This window comes from Eptatretus burgeri, chromosome 2, assembly GCF_056783735.1.
Source record: "Eptatretus burgeri isolate ZD-2024b chromosome 2, Ebu_testis_v1, whole genome shotgun sequence".
NCBI classification, from domain to species: Eukaryota; Metazoa; Chordata; class Myxini; order Myxiniformes; family Myxinidae; genus Eptatretus; species Eptatretus burgeri.
The window spans coordinates 40,681,974-40,706,475 of NC_140962.1; the positions used below are offsets into that span (position 1 = coordinate 40,681,974).

Consider the following 24,502-nt stretch of genomic DNA (forward strand, 5'->3'; position numbering starts at 1 on the left):
TGGGTGGTCACTGGACTACCGTTATTCTCAGGTTTACCGTCTGTCTGTATGTATGTAATGGACAGCTCTGGAGGCCAGAGGAATCAACCAATTTTGATGAAACTTGACTGGTAGGTTCATACCAGGATCTAGTTGTATGCTTTTGTGCACCGTTGCTGTGGACGCCACCGTTGCCCAGCAACGGGACCTTGAAATTTTTGAAAAATCCCCAAAAAAAATATCGAAAATAAAATAAAAATAAAAAAATAAAAAAAAATAAATCGGCCTCCGCGTTTTTATGCGCACTATTATCAACCTCTGTCAAAAAGTTTCAGCCCGATCCGTCAAAAACTACAACTAGTGTGCAATTATATAGCGACCACCCATGTCACCTTCCGGCTTGTTGGGTGTCAGTAGATCCAGTCGAAAAAAAAAATTCAATTTTGAGATTTGTTCTACCCTTATTGTCGGTATTTCTGTTGATATGTTTGTCTGTCTGTTCGGTCCAGTGCTCCGTTAATACAATGGCGATTTCGATGAAACTTGTTGGTTGTGTGGTTGGTCACTTTCATGACCTAGTTGTGTGCAAATGAGAACCGTTTCTATGGACACCACCGTTGTATAGCAACGGGACTTTGAAATTTTTGAAAAAAAAATCATAAAAAAATTTTTCCCGAAAATAAAAACAAAAAAAAAATCGGGCCACGAGCGACTGTGGGCAGTACATTCAGCCATATTGTCAAAAATTTCCAGCCGGATCCAATGAAAACTGTCGGAGAAGATTGACTTTGAATGAACCCTGGTCGAAAACAATAAAAAACGAAGTTCGTTATATCTCAGAGACTGAGTCAGATATACATGAAACTGGTATGGTAGGTTCATGGTATGTCCTAGTTATGTGTGAGAAAGAACTGTTCCTATGGACCCCTCCGTTGCCTAGCAACGGCCAAAAAAAACCTCTAAATGTGGGGGTATTTTAACGTAAAAACAATCTGCAGCATTAACCCTTGAAGCAAGAATCATGAATTTTCTTGTGCTTAATCCTCAGGTCATTCCCCATCGAACGGGCCCATCGCATCAGGTTCTATTGGGTAGTCGACTACCCATGTCTGCCTACCGGCTTGTCTGTCTGTGTATTGTGTTGTGTGTCTGTCCTTCCAGAGCATAACTTCGTGGACTTTGATCCGATCTTGATGAAACTTGGTTATGTGTTCGATATCAATGTCTTGTTGTGTTTTCCTGGATGAGGCGTTGCTACACCCATTGTGGGTGGAGCCACGCCCAAAAAAGCCATTTTTAGGGGGTAGTTGGATTAAAAATCTATCTTCTCCTCGGGAATTGACTGACTGGAATGGGTTCTTCAGTATTTGAATAGCACAATGAATTATCTAAAACTTGTTGTCGTCCGATTTATCATTTTCGTCCTAAAGTCAAGGTCACAAGGTCAAAAACTTAGAAAATTGTGAATTTTGACATAAAAATCATACGACCGCCCAAACTATGAGAGTGAGGATGACAATAGTTTTTAGGCATAATCTTGGTCATTCAGCACCTAAAGTCTTGAAACCATTTTGCTCTATCTCGAACACCTTGCCCGTGGCGCCCCCTTCAAGTTTGTTTTTACGCTGATTTCATCAAAGTATGGATAATCCGAGGAGTGCGAAATGCCACATAGCCTATATGACGTTATATTGTTCCTGGAATGTTCCAGAGGAAGTTTTGCACCAAAGGTCATAATTCTTGAGCTTTGACCTTAAAGGCCACAAACGTCAAATTTTCAAAGTTGTGGGAATCGAACCGGGTTTTTGACCTTCTTCGACGAACTAACTCCAATAAGCCATAGCACGTATCCTGTTTCCTTATTTTAATGTCCACAACATTGTTTTCTGACCTTTACAGGTAATACAAAGGTCAAATTTAGAAAGTTGTTGAACGAAACCGGGTTTTCGAGATTTTGCAGCTAATAACCTGTCAGTCGTACCACATCATGTTGATCATTTTTATAACTTGGTCAAAAATTATCACATTGTCTCATCCTTGACTTCTGAAACAATCTACATCGTCAAATAACCATTGTCGTCTTCAGACTTATCTATTTTATATTGCTAACCGTGGTGTCTGTTCATGTGTTCATCTGTCTGTCTGTCTGTCTGTCTGTCTGTCTGCCTGTCTCCTGTCTTCGGTGGCCGTTTCCAATGCTCTGTTTGAAAAGCTCAACATTCACTTTTGAAATGACAGTACACTGCCACCATTCAGCAGTGGGTAGTGGAAGTATCTCAGAGCTTTGGCTCTGTGGGCAACCAAGAGTGCAACATAATTAACCTTTTGAAGTCCATGGAATCTATCCATAATTCCAGCAATCTGTGTGTGTGTGTGTGTCTGTCTGTCTGTCTGTCTGCGACCGCCGCTTCTCGCCAACCGCCAGTCCGATCTGATTGAAACTTGCTTGGAATATTGCCGGGGACCACGGATGTGCCTTTTCAAGGTTTGATATTGATCGGATGAGCGGTTCCCAAGTTACGGCCATTTTATTGCTTTTTTCAGTGTTGGAAAGGTGTATATATCGCAGCTGAAGTGTCGTTCCACCTTATCACCTTATCATGACATTTTTTTTTCCCAAAGATATCTCTGAATAATGATTACAGCATATTAACAATAATAATAATAGCACAATAATTGGCAGTAATAAAAAGAATAACATGATACAATGACCAATGTCTGTCAACCAATAACGACCGATATATTGTCTGTCAACCAATAATGACCAATAACGTCTGTCAACCAATGACAGGACACGGTGCCATGACATCACGAATGTCACAATTAATGGCTTTTTTTTGCACGATTGACGTCACAATTCTTCTTCTTCGTTTGGTATGAAGTCACAATTGATGCTGGGGACTTGAGTATGTTTCCCAGGTGTTTCCCAAGTTATGGCCATTTATGACACGGTTGGTCCGATCTAATTGAAACAATGCCCCAATCCAGTCGTCATTTACGAGAGCGAAGGAACGAAGCTGCACATACTGGCACACACCTACGGGCCCGTACTAGTAATTTAAATTGTGAGATCAACTTAAACTTTTCCTGTCATTGGAGACTGGTACTTTTCCAAGTTTACGATAATTTGATGTCACTTGATATCAAAAACTCAAGACCGAGAAATTTCACGATTCTTCTTGTGGTCCTCCTTCCCCCCTCTTCCTCCTCCTCCATTTCAAGACAGATCTCTCAATCCAGATATTCATTTCACAGAACCCTTCATTCTGCGATTTCGTGTCAACAATGACAGAGTGGCTCTTGACAATGAGTCAGATGGTAGTCGGCTGATGAATGGCGTTCAGTCTCATTTGCAAGGTGAGAACAATGTTCAGGTTTGGTCATTTTCACAAATGGCCAGTCTACAACTTATCCAATGGATTCAGCTTTTAGCTTTATTCTTGAAAGCCCTGTGCAGAAAATGCTTCTGAATAAAACTGAGTGATATTTTTCATAAAATAAAATGAATTTATCTCACCCCACCCACAACTTATGCCTTCCCACCGTTACCTTCCATCATGCCCTTTCCCTATTGTCTTGAGGTGTCAATTGGATATTGGATATCAGACCATCAAAAATGAGCAACCCACCCTGAAAGACATTCATGAGCTAGCTGGGTTTCTGTTGACAAAGCAATCACAGTATGGAAACTTTCAAGAGCAGTTCAATTTCAAAGAAACGCTCAAAATGCAAAAATTCGGTACACTACTGCTTTCAACCAATTGTCTTACAGCACATCATCTGGTTTAAAAGAGATTGAGGATTGCAGTGAACTGGGATGTTATAACAATTCCTCAACACCAGGAGACTGTCTCCTTCACAAAAGGATGGGGGAACGTTCACCAAAAGTATACAAATGAATGAAAAAGTTGCAAGCCTTAACGAATATTTGGATAAACAGGAAGAATTTTGAATTTTATTTCATTTTAAATATATTCGGTGCAATGTACCGAATGAACCGTCATGGTTAAAAATACATACCGGAAACACCCTGACGATCACCTCATTCCTCACTGGAACTGCCTGGCAAGCAAGAAGTCTTTGCTCGAGCTGCAGTGATCATCACAAGTGGTGTGCCGGTCGTGGTCTGCTTCAAACCTGTGCAGCACTTTTGAGTCCTTCTGCAACTGGATTAAAGATGGATGAAGAAAAATAAAGTAGTCGATTTTTTTTTAAATGGGAAAGGGCAGGGAAAGCTCTGTTTCGTGTCAACACCGAGTTGTGCGTCAACACATTGGAACAATTAACAAAATTATTTGCAATACCATGTCAACACAAAATTATTTTTTCCATCTCAGCGTACATAGATGTAGAAACAATTGGGGAGGTGGGAAGGTGGGAAGGGGAGGATGGTAGGATGGTGAGTAAAATCCAAATACCTTTTGATAAAACAGCTATTACCAAAAGATCGTCAAAATCAAAATATCATGATGAATTCTACCAAAAGAAACAACGTAAGGTGAGGGATATACACAAAGTTGTGTGCATGCAAGCATGAGCAACTTCAAAAATGAAGTGGTTGTTTGAAAGTCTTGACTGAGAAGTCTTGATGAGGGAACAATTTCAGTCATGTTTATCAGAGAGTATGCCAGCACTCTCTGTTGGGATGGCGTCGGAAGAAAAAGAACATTTGGTCGCACCCACTATATACAAAACTAAAGTTGGAGTAACTTCTCCAAAAAGTCACTGATTGCATACGAGAGCCTACACGGTCTGTTTTTCTGATTGTCGAGACTTGGCACACGAAAAGTACTCCTCACAGGGAATGTGTGATTTTTTTTTTAATGATGTCGTGGGTGCCTTCGTTATATCACAATTGCATTTGTGGAATGTGACATGTGATCAGTATTAGTCGGGTCATATCCAGGACTCCCGTGACCATGGAGAGCATAAGTTCGTTTGAGGATGAATTTTGGTACTTTGGGGTATTTAGAAAAAAAATGAGCTCCGATGCCCCTCCCAAAAGTGTGGGCAAACTCCACCAGAGGGCAAACTCCAAAATGGCCGCTGTCAGCCATCTTGGAAATGACACAATTACATAACTCTTGAGTAAAATAACTTACAGACCTGAAATAAGTGTCGTTTTTTTTTACTAATTTAATGACTAGGATTCCATTTTAGTGGTTATTTTCTCATTTTGCAGCAATCTTGAACATGAAATTCAATATGGGTGCCAACGGCCAAATTGAATATTTTAATATGTCCCACCTTCCGAAATTGTGAAGCTTTTTACTATTATAGTAATTATGATGTTTATTTTGTCACAGGTCATTGAATTTCTGCAAGCAAAAGACCACCAACTGCCACTACAACAGATCAGTCATCACATCAAATCCCAACTGTTGAGTAACAGAATTAACTGAGTTCAGACAAACATGGCTGAAGAATCAATCAGTAGCAGAAGTAGCAACTCCCCTCCTCAATGTGTGTTGCAATGTGGTGATCATATTTATCAGGAAGACTCACTTGATGGGATTTCTCATGAAAAGTGGCAAAGCTTGCGTGAAAAAGCAGCTAATTGGAGGGGGCTAGATAGGTTTGGCATGGTGTACAAGAGTGTCAACTGGGAAAAGGGACACAAAGGTCTTTACATGCACAAGGAATGTTACCTGTGTATTTCAAGCAAGAGAAAGCTCCAGCAAGCTGAAAAGCAAAAATCTGCAGATAGTGAACAAAGCAGGCAACCCCGACATTTGCGGTTCTTCAGGCAGTCTTTAAATACTGCGTTGGCCTTGTTTTGCCCTGACCTTTTCTGCTATTTATGCTTGGAGAACAGTTCCTGCACACTCGTTCCAGCTCACTATTTCATTTCGTTGAGTTTGTTGGTTTCATGTTTTCTTTACACTTGTGCATTTAATGCATAATTGGAGGTGCAAATTTTTGACAATTGAACTTGATTTTTTGTGTCTGCATTTGCCTCTTTGATCAACCCTGCTCTTATATTGGGTTTGGATTTCCTCAATTGATCTTGTGTTTGCTTGTTGTTACCACCACACATGAACTCAATACCTTGTTTTGTTTTTTTTTCCTGTGTGTGCAGTGAATCTACGTCTGCGTCCGAGACCCCAAAACCTGCTGCTGCTGATCCCCTTCCAGCTCCTTCACCGAAATGCCTAGGTTCACGTATAGGGCATCTACATGATAAAAACTTATGTGTCTGGTGCATGCGTCCAGAAGACAAAAAGCATACTGGACGGAAATTGAATACTTTGTATCTTCTAAATCAAGAAAAGGCTTGGAACATGTTTAAACAGCATACAGTGTTACTCGACGACATGGACATGAGAGATCGCATTCTCAAATTGATTGACACTACACCTGACCCATTTGCAGCTGAGATATGATTCCATCATCGCTGCTGGTTCAAGTACATCACCAACTATAACATTAATGATGAAAGGCGTGAGTTGAATGATGAATGAGCTGCAAAAATGACCATAAAAATTAGTTAGAAACAACCGAGATCATATTTTCAGGTCTGACGATGACCTTAAAATGGGCAAGGAACACCTGGAATTAATTTGTAGTCAAAAAGACACTTCATAATTCATGCCTGTATGTTAACTTACTCAAGATTTATGTATTTTTAAAAAATTTCCAAGATGGCACTGGAGGCCATTTTGGATTTCATCGTGAAGATGACCTCCAAGTTGACAAGTTACACCTGGAATGAATTTCTCGCCATACAATTCCTTGAAAAAATACCTTAATCGTCTTCCTCCCTTAACTGGTTTGGAAGATGTTAAATATTCATATATTCAATATGGCTGTTGGTGGCCACCCTGGATTTCACATTGAAGATGACCACGAAATGAAAGAATAACCACTGGAATGGGCCCCAAGTCATTAAATTAGTAAAAAACGAGACTTATTTCATGTCTATAAGTTATTTTACTCAAAAGTTATGTAATTGTGTAATTTCCAAAATGGCCGCCAGCAGCCATTTTGGATTTTGCCCTCACTTTTGGGAGGGGCAAAGGAGCTCATTTTTTTCTAAATACCCCAAAGTACACAAATCCATCCTCAAATGAACTTATGCTCTCCATGGTCATGGGAGTCCTGGATATGACCCAACTATATTGCTTTGTTTGTGAGGTAGGTGGAGGAATGTCATGGAAAAGATAGGATTGTATAACGAAGCATGGTCCGTGGACATGAAGGAAACATCTCGATGTAAATTCAGTCGGAAAACTGTGAGTTTAAGTATGACGTGTCACCGCATGGTAGGGGTGATGCTGTATTAATTAGGTAGGGTTCAAGGATAATTTCTCCCAGGATGCGATTGCTCCCATGACCTTTTCCTATGTTTTTGCATTTCAAGACCGGCGATAAAAAGGAATCGCATCCTTAGAACAACCACCGAGCCGAACATTTTCAGGCAGGCGAAAACCTCACCTCTTTAAATGACAACTGGAGAGACCACGCCGCTGGGGTGGATGATTGATGGGCGTGACATGAGAAAGGAGGATTGAGTGAGGGTCGTAGTGGGGACACGCAGGAGAAAGTGCGGGACAGCAGGAGTGAGGCAGGATCGGCAGTTGGAAAAGACGGACATTATGGCAGGCTATTCCTCGACACGGTGAAGAAGGCTGCACGATTCTTGTGTTCGTGCTGAGGCAAATTGGCTCACATGATGGAGCAAGATGCTGCATTGACTGTTGGCGAGGTCGTGTGGGACCGTGCCTCGAAGCCTCGTGTTGTACCATCGGGGAAGGAGACGGTGCCCTTCCTCAGAGAGCAGCGGCGTCAGCAAGTGCGATTGACGAAAGAAGCTGCATGGCGGTTTCTGAGCCACGGTGTTGAGCATCACCGCCCGAATTGCCTCTTGTATGTTTCCCACCCATAGAGCGGCTGGGTGCCATTGTGGGCGTGTTTACGCGCGCAGTGACAGCACGGTTTGGCGACCTTCAAGTTTCAGAAACTCATCTCTGGGCACACAGCGAAGTGCCAGGATAAAGGGAGGAATTTATTTTATTTTTAATGTCCCCATGTCTGTATTAAATTGTGTGTGGTGGCACCTCAAATAGGAATGTAGGTTACCTCACATTTCATATTTATCCCATTTTGATTTATCCCCATTATGAATACTTGATATATTTTAATTAAAACCCCGTATTTAAGTTGCTCGTGTTGTCTATTTGTCGTGGGTTTGAGGGTAAAACCCAAGTGCCTCCATCCTTGCCGCCCTATAATCTCCAAGTATCACGTGTTCGCCTCCAAACATTTGGCTATCCGTCCAGGTAGGTTAACCCTCCTCGACACACCAAGTGAATTTTTTACGTCATAGGTGCCTTCGTTATGATGTCATAAATGCATATGTAGAAAGCCACATCTGATCAATATGAACATTTTTGAGGGTCATCTCAGGATAAAATGCTCCACAGAAAAAAAAATTGATGATGTCATAGGTCACATGACTTGGCAGCCAAAATAGGTCAAAGGTCACAAAAAAAAATAATAATAAAAATAAAAAACCCAAAAGTCTTCTCCCAAATGGCTGAACAGATAGAGGCAAAACTTAAAAACGTATGACCACCAATCCATGAAACAAAATGTTAATACATTCGTCATCGGTCACATGATTTGGCAGCCATATTGCATTTACCCTAAAACCACGAAAAAAAAATAAAAAATCTTCTCCAGAACACCTGGACAGATCAAAGGGAAACTTCATACAAATGCTCCTCAAGAGATGGGTATACAAGTTTAAGGAAGAATTGATAGGTCTCATGTTTTGGCAGCCATATTGGATTGAAGAAAATGATAAATGTTTTCTCTGGCACCACTTAATCAATTAAAGTGAAACTTCACAATTATGATCTCATAGTGATGGGGAATTCATGTTTTAAATTTCAAGTTCACCGGACACATGGTCTGGCAACCAGGAATTATTTAATTTTTTGATCTGGGTTTTTTTTTTTCTTCTTTTTTTTGTTTAAGGCTCACTTGGCTGTACCTGAATAGGTTTGTGGTTTGAGGAGGAGCAGCTGAAACCCAAATCCTATCCAGGTCCGTCCTGATAACTTCATCTTTACTTTTTACTTGTTCGGATTCCTTCTGGTGACTCCAATGCAGGACTGCACCTATTTGGTCTTCCATTTGAATGGAATTTATTTTAATCACATTCCAAGTTCAAGTGCATAATGATTAATTATAAAAAACAAAAACTTCTTGGGTCAGGGTCAGGTGTCCGATCAAAGCGGGACGTCTTTGTACCCGGTCATCACTGCCAGCAATTATAAAGTGGCAGTTCCAGTTGTGTTTCACTAATTACATAACACATCAGTACACAAACACCACACAAAACAAGTCCTGGCAAAGGTCTGCGATCTCAGATTGCTCTTTTTCTTGTTGATATCATTTTTTTGTCCCATCACTAAATGGTGAAGAATCACTGAAAAATATTATAGGATTCTCATCTTCACCAGAATCATAATATAATGAGCGTAAGCCTGGAATTTCCAACACACTTTTCTCCGAACATATTCTGTTCATACTTCCGAAATCTTCACATTATGTGTTCCATGTATTTGCGCAGGTGATTGCGGATTCAAAAAAATTGAATATACATAGAATTATCAGAGGGAATCGATGACGTCACAATCAGCAGCGTTCGCCGGCAAACCGACGGCCGGATCCCAGATGACATGCTTTACTTTACTAAGTCCACGAGTTCAGGACGTTTGTTTAACTCAACATTTACGACTTTTATTCTGCCATGTTATTCATCGTTTCTATATTACCTCCATAAACAGATTAACATGTCAAATCGTTCGTGTTACTCATCTGGCACTATGCGTCAAGGCCAACAGTCGAAAGCGACCAATCTCAAAAGCAACCATGGGCATCGAAGACCATAAGACAACCACTCATGTGTATATATATATATCTATCTCTATATATCTCTATATATCTCTATATCTCTCTCTCTCTCTCTCTCTCTCTCTCTCTCTCTCTCTCTCTCTCTCTCTCTCTCTCTCGCGCGCTCTCTCTCTCTCGCTCGCTCTCTCTCTCTCTCTCTCTCTCTCTCTCTCTCTCTCTCGCTCTCTCTCTCTCTCTCTCTCTCTCTCTCTCTCTCTCTCTCTCTCTCTCTCTCTCTCTCTCTCTCTCTCTCTCTCTCTCTCTCTCTCTCTCTCTCTCTCTCTCTCTCTCTCTCTCTCTCTCTCTCTCTCTCTCTCTCTCTCTCTCTCTCTCTCTCTCTCTCTCTCTCTCTCTCTCTCTCTCTCTCTCGGCCCACGTGTGCTTCTTTTATCCCACGCTCACACTCCCTCATTGGGCAGAGAGGGAACGATCTATATATTTGGGGCAAAGCCAGAGCGCAACACTTGTGCCCATATTTGGGGTGAAGCCAGCACACCAATGTCCAGCGAAACTCCGCCTAGCACACTGGACTCCGCCCACGTACGTGCTGACACGCACGTGTGCAATGGTGCCGGTAGATGATGGTGGAAGGAAGTGAGGGCAGGTGTCGTTGTTGTTGTTGTTGGTAATTTAAATCCGAACTATAAAAAATAACTTACAGCGCACGTACAATTAATCACCCATTAAACATAGGACGGGACCCCAACTAGAAACACATACTTACTGATATGGCTGAGCTATAGGACCTGGCTGTTGTTTGCAGTGAGCTTCCAAATTAGCAACAATATCACCAACAAATCGAAGAAATGTGTTTACAATGTTTAAATACCGTACGTGATTTTAAAATCTTTGATACACTCGGCATCTCAGCTAAACATGGAAAGGAACAGTGGAATATATGACGTCAAGACTACGAGGAGGTCAGTTCAGCAGGTTTCAACTTTTAAACCTCAGTATCCAAGCTCATCAGCTCCGGATAAGCAATCATGTTTTTATTTATCCTCGTGGCTGGTTTTAAAATCAATTGCCAATTGGTTGTTCATATGATTCGGGAGTGCTTTCGAAATCATGTGCCGAGAAATCATCCATCTATCAATCCATCTTTCAATCCCTCCTTCCTTCGTCAATCCATCTTTCAATCCCTCCATCCTTCGTCAATCCATCTTTCAATCCCTCCATCCTTCGTCAATCCATCTTTCAATCCCTCCATTCGTCATCAATCTATCTTTCAATCCCTCCATCCTAAGTCAATCCATCTATCAATGCATCTTTTAATCCCTTCATCCTTCGTCAATCAATCCATTTTTCAATCCCTCCATCCTTCGTCTATCAATCCATCTTTCAGGCCTTCTTTAACTCCAGCTCCCCATCTATCGCCGGTCCCTCCCTCTTTCATCTGCAAAATGTATCTCAATCCAAAATCTCAAACCCCTCTCTTGGTCCTTGCACCTTCCAACCCCCACTTCACATCATCCCCTTCAACCCCCCCTGTTCATTCCACATCCCAAAAACATCTCTCCCTGACCTCCTCCGCCCCTCCCCAATCACCACATCTGGGGTGGCCAGGGCTTGCCCCCCACAGGGTTTTTGAATACACATTGGGAAACGTCGGGTATCCCAGCATCCCAGGGGCTGCTCCATGCTTCCTGAAGTAGTGGGGGAGGGGCTACTCTGCGGGCCACGTGGGTGAGGGAAATACCGCACTCATCTCCTCCCCGTGTAATCTCACCGCGACCTCGTGATCCTCCCTGGGTTCCCCACCCGCCATTTTATTTTGTTGATCCGCCATCGTGTTCATTTCCTCGGAGGATTAAAATTAACAAAAACCTTTTTAAATAAAACAACCAACCGAAGCGAGCCGTGCACACAAATGATTAATTGTCCTTTAACGAGTGAGGTTCGAATCCGGCTCCTGAACACCGAGGGATGTTTGTACTGTACGTGACCCTGAACACCGAGGGATGTTTGTACTGTACGTGACCCTGAACACCGAGGGATGTTTGTACTGTACGTGACCCTGAACACCGAGGGATGTTTGTACTGTACGTGACCCTGAACACCGAGGGATGTTTGTACTGTACGTGACCCTGAACACCGAGGGATGTTTGTACTGTACGTGACCCTGAACACCGAGGGATGTTTGTACTGTACGTGACCCTGAACACCGAGGGATGTTTGTACTGTACGTGACCCATAAATATGGATTTATTAAATAAAAATCACACGGACATGAGACGTGAAGGAACAGATGTGGCGGGACGAAGAGAGACGATGATAATCACTAAACACTTACCAACGGGGAAACCAACCGAGGAGGTTCAATTTACTTTGGACCCACAGGGTGCAGGGTGGGTGCGGTCCACGGTCCACGGTCCACGGTCCACAGAAGAGCCGGTCCCAACAAAAGAGAGAACAGTTGCTGAGGATCGAATGGCGACGAAAGAGCAACACAAAGGAAGTTTTGTGTGAGTTGTTCATTCGCCCTCTCCCCTCCCCCTCTCATCTCCCCCCCTCCCCCTCTCATCTCCCCTTCACCCCTCTCATCTCCCCCTCCCCCCTCTCATCTCCCCCTCCCCCACACGGGTCTCGTGCGATCAATGACGAGACACGCCCACATGGCTCGACTGTCCAATAACAGCGCTTCGTCTTACCAACAACGAGGTCCAATGGCGATCCAAATTCCGCCTCCGTCAAGGCAGGAGTCCCGCTCCAAGTGATGACGTACACACCGCGAGTGATGTCACGATATCGAACCCTCGGGGTGGGGGAAAGGGGTCGATAGTACAGAGCACGCTGTGAGTGGTGACGACCTCCGAAAGATGACCCAGTCAGGGGTCTCCTCACTGTACCTCACCAAGAACCAGAAATCCACGAGCAAGAGGGTGTAAGACCAGGGTCTGAAGGGAATGACCCCATTGCAGCCTCCTCAGAAGAGGATTGTGAGGAGGAGTTGAAACATGTGTTGATCAGCAGTGACGAGATGACGATGAAGACAAACACGGAAATAGAGATTTGTTCTTGAAGAGAATGTTTCAGCGCTTCTTCTTCTTCTTCTTCTTCTTCTTCTCTTCCAGAGCCGGTCGGCTCTATACATGCCACACACCTCAACGCGATCAAAATTGTTTATTATCCCATCAAGTGTAAGGAAATTTAAATGGATTTCCCACACTCCTTCAGGAATTTTAGTGCCAGCTGACAGAGTTGAGGGTGCTTCTGGTTCATCAGCCTCAACACTTCCGGGAGATCCAACACCTTGATCCCCATTACTCCTACTTTCTGCACAAGATGCCGCCTGGGTCCCTCAGAAAGAAGGAAATTTAGGAATAAATGATTTAGATCTTCGGGTTTCCTGCACGTCTCACAAAACCCCAGAGGGTGGCACCCAATTGTATACAACTATGAATACAGGTGGCAGTGCCCGAGTCTTAGCCCTCCAAGAGCCACCTGGTCTCTCTGGGAAAGCAGGGGAAGTTTAACTGGAGGTATCACATCCGAAGGAGGTACCACATCCGGAGGAGGTACCACATCCGGAGGAGGTACCACATCCGGAGGAGGCACCACATCCGGAGGAGGCATCACATCCGGAGGAGGTACCACATCCGGAGGAGGTACCACATCCGGAGGAGGTACCACATCCGGAGGAGATACCACATCCAGAGGAAGTACCACATCCGGAGGAGGTACCACATCCGGAGGAGGTATCACATCCGAAGGAGGTACCACATCCGGAGGAGGTACCACATCCGGAGGAGGTACCACATCCGGAGGAGGCACCACATCCGGAGGAGGCATCACATCCGGAGGAGGTACCACATCCGGAGGAGGTACCACATCCGGAGGAGGTACCACATCCGGAGGAGATACCACATCCAGAGGAAGTACCACATCCGGAGGAGGTACCACATCCGGAGGAGGTATCACATCCGGAGGAGATACCACATCCGGAGGAGGTACCACATCCGGAGGAGGTACCACATCCAGAGGAGGTATCACATCTGGAGGAGATACCACATCCAGAGGAGGTACCACATCCGGAGGAGGTACCACATCCAGAGGAGGTATCACATCCGGAGGAGATACCACATCCAGAGGAGGTACCACATCCGGAGGAGGTACCACATCCGGAGGAGGTATCACATCCGGAGGAGATACCACATCCAGAGGAGGTACCACATCCAGATGCACCGTGTCACAGAATCTTCCCTTCGTGCTGGAGTCCCACTGAAATTGCCATTTTTTTCTCGATCTGGTCCTTGGCCAGACGAATGATTTCCGATGGTCCCAGGGGGATTTGGGTGATATTTTCCGGTTTAAGGGCATGCACAAGATCACAGGCCGAATTTCTACCAATGTCGACATGAGCAGGGATCCAGCACAGGTCGACCACCAGACCCCTCCACTTCTTGATATTAACCAAATGCCAAGCTTCCAGAACCAAGTCATTCCTACTACCATCCTGTAAGGATTCCAACACTTAACGCAGAAAGTGAATCAGAGAGGATAACCACACTGAAGGGATTCAACTCAATTATCCATTGTGGAGCCAGAACTATGGCAAATAGTTTGGTCCAGAAAACCGAGAGATGATTCGTCAGCCGAAATGCCCTGACCACCCTGAAATCAGGGAGGAATATTGCTGTGGCTGTCCTACCAAGAGAAGGTTCTTTGGAGCCATCTGTGTTTACATGCAATGATTGACTCCAATTTGAATTGATAAACTCAATAGCCTGAATTCATGTGACCGCAGGATTAGCCATGTCCGATTTTCCCCAAATATCCACATGAAGGTGAGGGGGTTCAAGGGTCCAGGGGGCCCAAATACAAATTTTATGATAGGGGTTGACCAGAAGGGAATCGAACCCCATTTCCTGAGCAGTCATTTTACAAGAAAGGCTGAAAGGCGGGGAAGTGGAGTTCTCGTCAAGCTTTAGATATTCCCAGCGGTTTTCACATCAGGCTTTGCCAGGATGGTTATTCCTTGATGAGGTGGTTCTCGCCCAATATTTCATTTTCAAAAAATCCCAGCGGAGAGACAAGGGCATCTCGCTGACTTCCACCAGAAGGGCAGAAACAGGAGTGCTGGTAAAAGCCCAAACCTCATTGAAGAATCTCAGGATCACATCCAGCACCCTATCATCCAAGTGCTTGAACATGAGAAAGTATAACCTATCTGGGCCCGGGGCACTATTCCCAGCCTTCTGGATTGCCTGTTTAAGCTCCCGAAGAGTGACGTCAAGATTAAGTGAAGAATTTAGAGGCTGAACTGCGATGGTGGTCACCAGAAATGGATTTGCTAATTGGGGAGTACGAGCTTCCAACTCATCACACTTTATATCATCCCCACTTCCGGAAAAGAATTGGCCCAGGGCCTCTGCCTTGTCTATATTTGAACAAAAGGTTTTGTTCTGTAAGATAATCGCTGGAATAGACTTCCATCCAGATTTAACACCCTGCATACTCTTAACTCTTTTCCATATGGTTTTAAGTGGGAGGTCCGGATTCATCGAAGAACAGAATAATTTCCAAGATGGAGTCATTGTTTGTTTAATAGTCCTTTGAGCATACGCCCTTTTCCTTTTATATTCCATGGCATCCTCCAACACAAGGGGTTTCCTTAATCTTTTAAGAGCTGTCCTTTCCTGGATCGCTTGTTTGCAACCCTCATCCCACGAAGAGACTTTGATTTTCTTACCCACTGGGCTTCTGTAAGTTGGGATTGTCTCACCAGCTATGCTGTTCATAGTTCAGACAATATTCCTGTTGAGGCTGTCAATATCGCTATCGACAAACCCTTCCTTCAATTCATTGGAACATCGACATGAGAAAAGACCCCATTCCGCCTTGGAAAAGTTCCAAGAAGCCAGTCCCTGAGGGTCCTCAGGATCTCTTTGTCGTTTAAAATTTGTGATCACTCAAAAGTGATCAATTCCTTAGTTGTCGTCATGGACCTTCCAATCGGATCTCGCTGCTTCGCTTGTTCAAATGAGAGTAAGATCCAGAGGGGACATGTTCCCTGTCGACGGATTAATATATTGTTGCGGTCTTCGCGCCCGCCGGCGTGCTGACGGCCACGTAACTCGAATCGCGGCACGTCGCCCACCGGACGGACAATCCAGTCGTGACCCTCTCGGACTAACGCCGGGAACCAGTCACGGGTGGACCTTTCGGTCTCACCGCGATCGAGCCAATCAGCCCCCGCGTGGGATAGGGTTGCTCGCCAAATTCGACCTACCTAAGTACCCACGCGGAGGGTAGACCGGGCGATCGCACCTCGCCGCAGGTCGACTTTGGACACGGGCCACTTAAGCGACCCGTTCCGTACTTATCAGAATAACCGAGCGGTGTTATCGTCGACCTCGACGGTTCGATTAATTATCGGGCGTATTCAGCCCACTACCAACCCTTTACGTGAAGCAAGATGGGGATTCAATGGAGGAAAAGACGAAGCGAAGCGGGAAACAGTTCAACACAAAGCACATTTATTCGCGACGAACGGAAAGCACACATTCAATTCCACCAAAAGCACACAAAAAAAACACAATTCCATTTACACAAAAAGCAAATATAAAAGCGAAAACACAATGCCATTTACACAAAAAGCAAATATAAAAGCGAAGACAATGCAGAGCTAATACCGACTACCGAGCACACGGCAACACTTATACAATTCTACCTCACAGACGGCGCCGACAACACATACCCAAAACCAAGGAAAGAATACCCTCAAGGATGAGGCGGGCCTGAGGCCGAGACCGGGTCGCGCCTACCCGTCTGGTGATGAGACGCGGAGCGGCGATGGCGCCCCAACTCCGCGGACAGTGTCTGGCAGGGGGTGGGAAAGGGGCCCCCTTGGTCGCACTATCTCAGCGCGGGGGGAAACAGGAGGGGGTTGCTGATGCTCGGGGTATAGAGGATCTTTATTATGTGCGACGAGCGTCTCCACCTCGGCCAGGTCGCGCTGTCGGCCTCCCTCGGGTGCAGCTTCCTGCACGACGCGAGCACCCCCTCGTCTGGTGTCGCCGCCTTTCCACAGCTCCGTCCCCTCCGTTCCGCACACGACGAGCAGCTCCACCGCCCGCGAAGTCTTGACCCTCTGCTTCCGACTCTCCTACTCTCCGCCTCTCCGCCTCGGGACTCTCCGACTCTGGACTCTTCTTTGGACTCTTCTTTGGACTCTCCACTTCTCGACTCTCCACACTGACGAACACGGTCCTTTTATCCCCCCGTAGCTTCGCCTTTGACCCCCTCCCTTTGACCTTTCACCTCGCTCCCCATTGGCCCGAGAAAAAGTGGGCGTGAAGGCTTTTTGATCCACAAATTTGCATATATCGATCGTCCTGGAGGCGGGGCCAAATCGTCCCTCGCTCACCGATTGGACGGCAAAAAGTGGGCGTGTGTCGTTTTTGATCCGTTTTTGAAGCACAAAATGCGTGATTTGGTCGTGGCGGTTGTGGTGAAGCGGCGTTGTGGTTGGTGGTTGATGTTGTGGTTGTGGTGGTAATCATGGCGGTTGGTCCAAAATAAAGATAGTAAAAGAAAAACGGCTATCCTGAAGAGTCGCAGCTCGCATAAATGACATGTATTCCCACTAGACAACGGGTTTTGGGCCTAACTACACATATACTTGCCGAGATACCTCACCTAAGGGACCTGAATGGTGGTTTGCGAATTTGGTAACCACAACACTACCCCCTCCCCTTTTTACAGACTCGTCCCGAGTCGTCAAATTTTCGTGTGCCATCATGTGTAGTTTTCCCCTAGTACATTTTACCTACGGATCCCTGAGTGCGACATTCATGGTATTCGTGTCCCCAAAATAAATAACCTGAGGGCTGCGTAACTATCTAAACAAACTCACTCACACGGACGACTTAAATAAAATTGCCGGCGCTAGACAGACATGCCGGGGGCGCACTCATATTTACAGTACATGTTAACCTTAACTTACAAATTTTACACTAAACCATGGCCCAGGATCACTGAACTCTGCAAAAGAAAAGCAGTTAGCAGGGAGCCAGGCTGCTCGCATGCAGTCTCTGGCTCAAAACAATGCAGGTGACAGGGAACGTGGCTGGCTGCTCACACGCAGTCCAAGGGCTTCCCTTTTGAACTGAACGCAGTGAACCACAACGGTGCATGGGCTGCACAACGCAGTCTCCGTGCCAGCTCAAGTGGCACACGCAATGAACACTACAAATGGATGGGTGAATGGATGGACGCAAACACGGTGCACGGGCCGCCACTGCAGGCCCGTGTTGTAGCTGCCAACGGGGCAGTTCTTGCAGCTTGCAAACTGTTGCCTTGCGGATCCTGGCGCACATGGAAATGAACAGGGGGGGGGCAAAGCAAAAATTGAACGGGGCTGGTGAACGTGGGCAGTGGGCATGGCATGGCAAAGGCAGCAGGCAAACACAGCCCGCAGAAGAAGGCCGCTGCAGGCAAACACAGCCGGCAGATGAACTAGCCGGCACAGGCCTTGAAGAAAAACAGCCAGCAGATGAACTGGCCGGCACAGGCCTTGACGCAAAACACGGCCAGCCGATGGCACAGGCCTTGCAGCACAGCAGCTGCAGACGATCCAGCCGGCACAGACCTTGCAGCAAAACAACAGCTGCCGATGAAGTTGGCCGGCACAGGCCTTGAAGAAAAACAGCCGCAGATGAACTGGCCGGCACAGGCCTTGACGCAAAACACGGCCAGCCGATGAAGTGGCCAGCCTTTGCCGTTCAGTGGAGGTTGGTGGAGGGAGTGCGTTGGTGCTGCCCACTCGGAAGGCGGGCTCGGACCTACCTACCTGTCTCCCTCCCACCTATCGCCTTTGCCTGTCACTGTACATACCCACTCCCTTAATTTGTCAAACCCCAATTTAGCCCCAACTTATTTTTTTGTTGTTTTTATTTTTACTCCCCCACTATAAATCGTCCCCTAACCCCCTTTATCGTCCTTGTTCGGCTAACCTATCCTGTCACCTAGCCTACTCCCAACCCCTACGTTCCCTTCCCGGAGGGGAATAAGGGAGAGCTAGCGTCCTGTGTCGAGGCCCGACGAAGCCTCAGAATGGCCTCCCCAGAGTTCAGCGATCTTAACACCAAGTGGGTCCAGCGGCCCACAACGACAGCGAGGGGATGGATGGTGCGGAGGGGTACATCTCCTAATCTACCCTAACCATTTAACTGTTAAACTACCCCGGGGCTTTCAACAAGCGCCTCTCGCTTAAACTATTGGTTCTAACAACCCAGATTCCCATCGCCTGTGTTGGTGTCCTCACAATTTCGGGCCTCGCCCCCCAATTTTCTCTCCGTGCCCTCACACGGTCTCCTGGCTGGGACACGTGGCTCCCTTTGGCAGGCACGACCCTCTGCCGAATCTCCCGCTATGGCACCCCCGGGCACTACACTGCCTCCGAGCCTACCAGCTCCCTAAACACCGGGGAATGCCCCCCATGGCACCTCCCCTGAAACGCACACGTGGCAGGCTGGCTTCCCAGGCCCCTTTCCGAGGGTCACCCGCGCCCACAACACTGCCCACGCGGCTAATGGCGCCCCGGGCCCCCGCACCAAGCAGGCGCACCCGTGCCCACTACGCTATCCCGGCCCCCCATGGGCCCTTGGCCGACCACGGCCGACTAGCCTGGTGCCCGGGGTACCCACTCAGCGATACTCACCTTTCGCAGCCACGCTCCCAAGCCCGTCAACAGGGCTCCTGCACCCCTCCAAATGGGTCTCGAGCCTACTTTCCCACCAACAACAAAACGACCTCCATTTTTCAATTTGACTAACCCCCCCTAACTCACTCTACACTGACCCCGGGGTCCCTTGGGCGGGAGTCACTCCTCCCCCCAATCACTCATCGCACCATGCATTCCCCATTCGCTCCACTCACACAGACCCGCTGGCCTCACTCACTCAACATGTACACGTACTCGCCTCACAACTCTTCAACACACACACTGCTGAACTCTGCCATCCTCCTAACTACATCCCCCAACTAACTCGTGCTCCCACGTCGTCCCTTAAACTATAGCACGTTCCATTTAACACTACGTAGCTAAGCTACGTCCCCTCTACACATCCAAAGTCTGTCTCTGTCTCCAAAATAATCCCATTTTATTTCCCAACCTAAATCTGGCTACAATCCCTCTACCTAATCCATTCCACGGACTCCATGAGGACTTACCCCTGCCCCATGAAGTCGGTCTAGCTAAGCTAACCCTTCCCCCTAACTAGTTTTCATCCTGTGCCCAGGGTAAGGGGGTCTTCCACCCCTTGCCCAGGAATCCTTTGCACCCGAAAGTGAGGCTTTTTTTTTTTTTCCATGCGCAGCACCTGCGCGGCAACTCAGAGCTCGCGCACTTTACACCTGCCCGTGACGTCATGCAGCTGCACGTGTTCCTCGTCCCTCCTTGGACGGTACCATCCGGCAGAGATACCCCTCCTGCCGGATTCCAACCACACGTGCAGCCATGGCGTCACCGTGCGCATAAAAAAAAACACAAGCCCCACGTCTCGAGGGGTTCCCCACGCGAACACATGTGCTTTGCCCGTTGGAGCTTAACACACACGATCGCGTGGAGAACCCGTCCGGTCCAAATCCATTTACCTGCCTAAACTTTTTCCGTCCGCGGGATCGGCAAATCCACCGCGTGCGTTTCCGGACCGGGACTTCACTCTCGCAACCGAGCACGTGGTGGTCTCGTGCGTTGCACAGCACGAACCGCGTGCTCACTGCTGGGTGAACCCGGCACGGTCCTCGAAACAACCACAGCCGCTACTCGGCTTTCGTTCCTCCCATGTCGCCGTCGTCGCCTCCATTCCACCCACGCACACCTGCGTGTTACGACGCACACAGTCCACTCAATCACATTCACACCGGGAGACGCAGCTGCGTGCTCCCGCATGCCAACCGACATCTCCCTCACATACCGCTCTCTCACACACACGGTCTCCCTTGCACACAGCGACCTTGCACACGGCCGTTCACTCACGCGTGCGGGGGCACTCACCCGCGGTGCCTCACTCGCACTCCGTGCCTCATCCACACACGCGGGGGCACTAACCCGCGGTTCCTCACTCACACTCCGTGCCTCACTCACACACGGCGTGCTGGGAAGCACGTACTCTGGCACCATCGCCACCACACCACTCACACACGGGGTCGCTTCCACACACGGGGACGCACTCACACCTTCCACCACACACACAGGGACAACTACACTGGGGATTTGTGTCCCCACAAGGGTCTCCGGGGCCTCTATACCCCCCAAGCTCTCCGTGCACCCGTTCGCAGCACTCGTCCCCTCAACCTCGCAAAGCACGACCGAACTCACCTGGTCGTGACTCGCCTCAAGGGGACATACTCCCTCCCCTCGTTCCTGGAGGAGGCCATCCAGCTGCTCGCACTGGGTCTCTACCCAGTCCGCCAGCTCACCCCCATTATCCTCCACTACCTCTGTGTGTGTGTGCGTCACTTACCCCGTCTTCCTCGTGTAGTCTTTCCTCTATTTTTTCTATCTCCCGTGTCTCTGCCAACTCTTCACCCTTTACCTCCCTTGTCTCAACTATTATTTCCTTTGTCACGGCCTTCATGCCCGCCTGCAGGCATCGGCCCATGTTCTGCGTCTCACCCCGGAGCTTTTTCATTTCTTCCTTCATGTGCTGTGTATTCGCATCCATCGTCGTTTTCACTTCATTTGTATTTGTATCCATCTTTTCATCCATTTTTTGTGTATTCGCATCCATCTTTTCGTTCATGCCTTTCATTTCCGCATTCATTTGTGCCAGCATGGTGAATAGCTGGGCCATGTCGGATGCACTCAGCTGAGCCGTTTCGGCAGGGGTTGGGGAAGGGTTTTGGTGGAGAGGGGGGGGGAGGTGTCATACACCGCGGCCGCTGCCGCACCTTTTTCGGGCTCTGGGCTCAGTTGGGGGAGTTCATGTTCCTGCACAATCAACATTTCCTGCACGGGGATTTCATCCTGAGCCATGGATTCTACACATTCTACATCCATTTCTAATACCCCCGGCTCCCGCTCGCCTTGAGACGCCATCTTGCTTCTCGTGAAGGGTTAATTTGAATCGCTCGTAATTTGGAGGGAATCGGGGGTCGCTTCTCTCACCCCTGGACCGATTCCCGTGAATTTAGCCGGAGACAGGAGAGCCCGTTTTCCTGTTCTCCGATACCAGTGCCGCGAGGAGGGCGATGAATTTGTATCGCACGACCTGACACCAGTGTTGCGGTATTCGCGCCCGCCGGCGTGCTGACGGCCACGTAACTCGAATCGCGGCACGTCGCCCACCGGACGGACAATCCAGTCGTGACCCTCTCGGACTAACGCCGGGAACCAGTCACGGGTGGACCTTTCGGTCTCACCGCGATCGAGCCAATCAGCCCCCGCGTGGGATAGGGTTGCTCGCCAAATTCGACCTACCTAAGTACCCACGCGGAGGGTAGACCGGGCGATCGCACCTCGCCGCAGGTCGACTTTGGACACGGGCCACTTAAGCGACCCGTTCCGTACTTATCAGAATAACCGAGCGGTGTTATCGTCGACCTCGACGGTTCGATTAATTATCGGGCGTATTCAGCCCACTACCAACCCTTTACGTGAAGCAAGATGGGGATTCAATGGAGGAAAAGACGAAGCGAAGCGGGAAACAGTTCAACACAAAGCACATTTATTCGCGACGAACGGAAAGCACACATTCAATTCCACCAAAAGCACACAAAAAAAAACACAATTCCATTTACACAAAAAGCAAATATAAAAGCGAAAACACAATGCCATTTACACAAAAAGCAAATATAAAAGCGAAGACAATGCAGAGCTAATACCGACTACCGAGCACACGGCAACACTTATACAATTCTACCTCACAGACGGCGCCGACAACACATACCCAAAACCAAGGAAAGAATACCCTCAAGGATGAGGCGGGCCTGAGGCCGAGACCGGGTCGCGCCTACCCGTCTGGTGATGAGACGCGGAGCGGCGATGGCGCCCCAACTCCGCGGACCTCGCGGACAGTGTCTGGCAGGGGGTGGGAAAGGGGCCCCCTTGGTCGCACTATCTCAGCGTGGGGGGAAACAGGAGGGGGTTGCTGATGCTCGGGGTATAGAGGATCTTTATTATGTGCGACGAGCGTCTCCACCTCGGCCAGGTCGCGCTGTCGGCCTCCCTCGGGTGCAGCTTCCTGCACGACGCGAGCACCCCCTCGTCTGGTGTCGCCGCCTCTCCACAGCTCCGTCCCCTCCGTTCCGCACACGACGAGCAGCTCCACCGCCCGCGAAGTCTTGACCCTCTGCTTCCGACTCTCCTACTCTCCGCCTCGGGACTCTCCGACTCTGGACTCTTCTTTGGACTCTTCTTTGGACTCTCCCCTTCTCGACTCTCCACACTGACGAACACGGTCCTTTTATCCCCCTGTAGCTTCGCCTTTGACCCCCTCCCTTTGACCTTTCACCTCGCTCCCCATTGGCCTGAGAAAAAGTGGGCGTGAAGGCTTTTTGATCCACAAATTTGCATATATCGATCGTCCTGGAGGCGGGGCCAAATCGTCCCTCGCTCACCGATTGGACGGCAAAAAGTGGGCGTGTGTCGTTTTTGATCCGTTTTTGAAGCACAAAATCCGTGATTTTGTACACGCTGTTCGACGCGCGCCCTGCACGAGTCCAACACCGGTACCCACAGCGGGGCAAGAACGGTGGCGATGCTACGGTTGCGAGGTGTGACGTGAAGGTCGTGGCGGTTGTGGTGAAGCGGCGTTGTGGTTGGTGGTTGATGTTGTGGTTGTGGTGGTAATCATGGCGGTTGGTCCAAAATAAAGATAGTAAAAGAAAAACGGCTATCCTGAAGAGTCGCAGCTCGCATAAATGACATGTATTCCCACTAGACAACGGGTTTTGGGCCTAACTACACATATACTTGCCGAGATACCTCACCTAAGGGACCTGAATGGTGGTTTGCGAATTTGGTAACCACAACAATATGTTCTTGTTCCACCATTTAATACCACCATATCAAATTCATCAATCAAACCCTCGATACACTCCCCATTTCTATCCGTGATTTTGGAGCCCCAAAGAATGTTATGACTGTTGAAATCCCCACATACAAGGACCACCCCATCCCCCCTTCTGAAAGCCTCCCAGAGCCTCTTGTGCACCAATGGTTGATAGGGATTGTAGAAACTTACAACAGAAACCAATCCCCTTGAGCCATGCATCTTGATAAGGTTACACTCCAATTCTGCAATACCTTCCATTACCGAGAAGGGAATACCAAATTTGACAAGAATCCCACAGCCACGCCCATTCCCACTTGCTCTACCCCCACATATAAGAGTATACCCTACAATATAGAATCGATGATGTTTCTTTAGCCTTGTTTCTGGTAAACATATTATATCCGGTTTAGTTACTAAATCGGGGATAATTTTGTTAATTCAGATCCATGGGCCACGAGACTTTTCGCATTCCATTGGATTATTGACATTAATCCATCGAGTCCTGAGACTGTTTGGCATCAGAACTGGTCTCTCTCTCTCATTTTTACCACCTGCCTTGTTAAATATATTGTTGATATCCTTGGAGGAAATGCCCGCCCAACCCAGATGTTTACAGGCTG

At 47.7% G+C, this 24,502-nt stretch overlaps 1 protein-coding gene across 1 annotated transcript in view; it reads right to left on the reverse strand.

The window, feature by feature from the left end:
- LOC147031878 (uncharacterized) overlaps positions 1–12,323 on the reverse strand; it is a 46,284-nt gene extending 33,961 nt beyond the window's left edge. The window contains exons 1-2 of the mRNA XM_085868511.1: positions 12,173–12,323; positions 4,000–4,145 (exon numbers count right to left, since the gene is read on the reverse strand). The gene's annotated coding sequence lies outside the window, so the exon portion shown is untranslated. The remainder of the gene's footprint in view (positions 1–3,999; positions 4,146–12,172) is intronic.
- Positions 12,324–24,502: the final 12,179 nt, after the last annotated feature.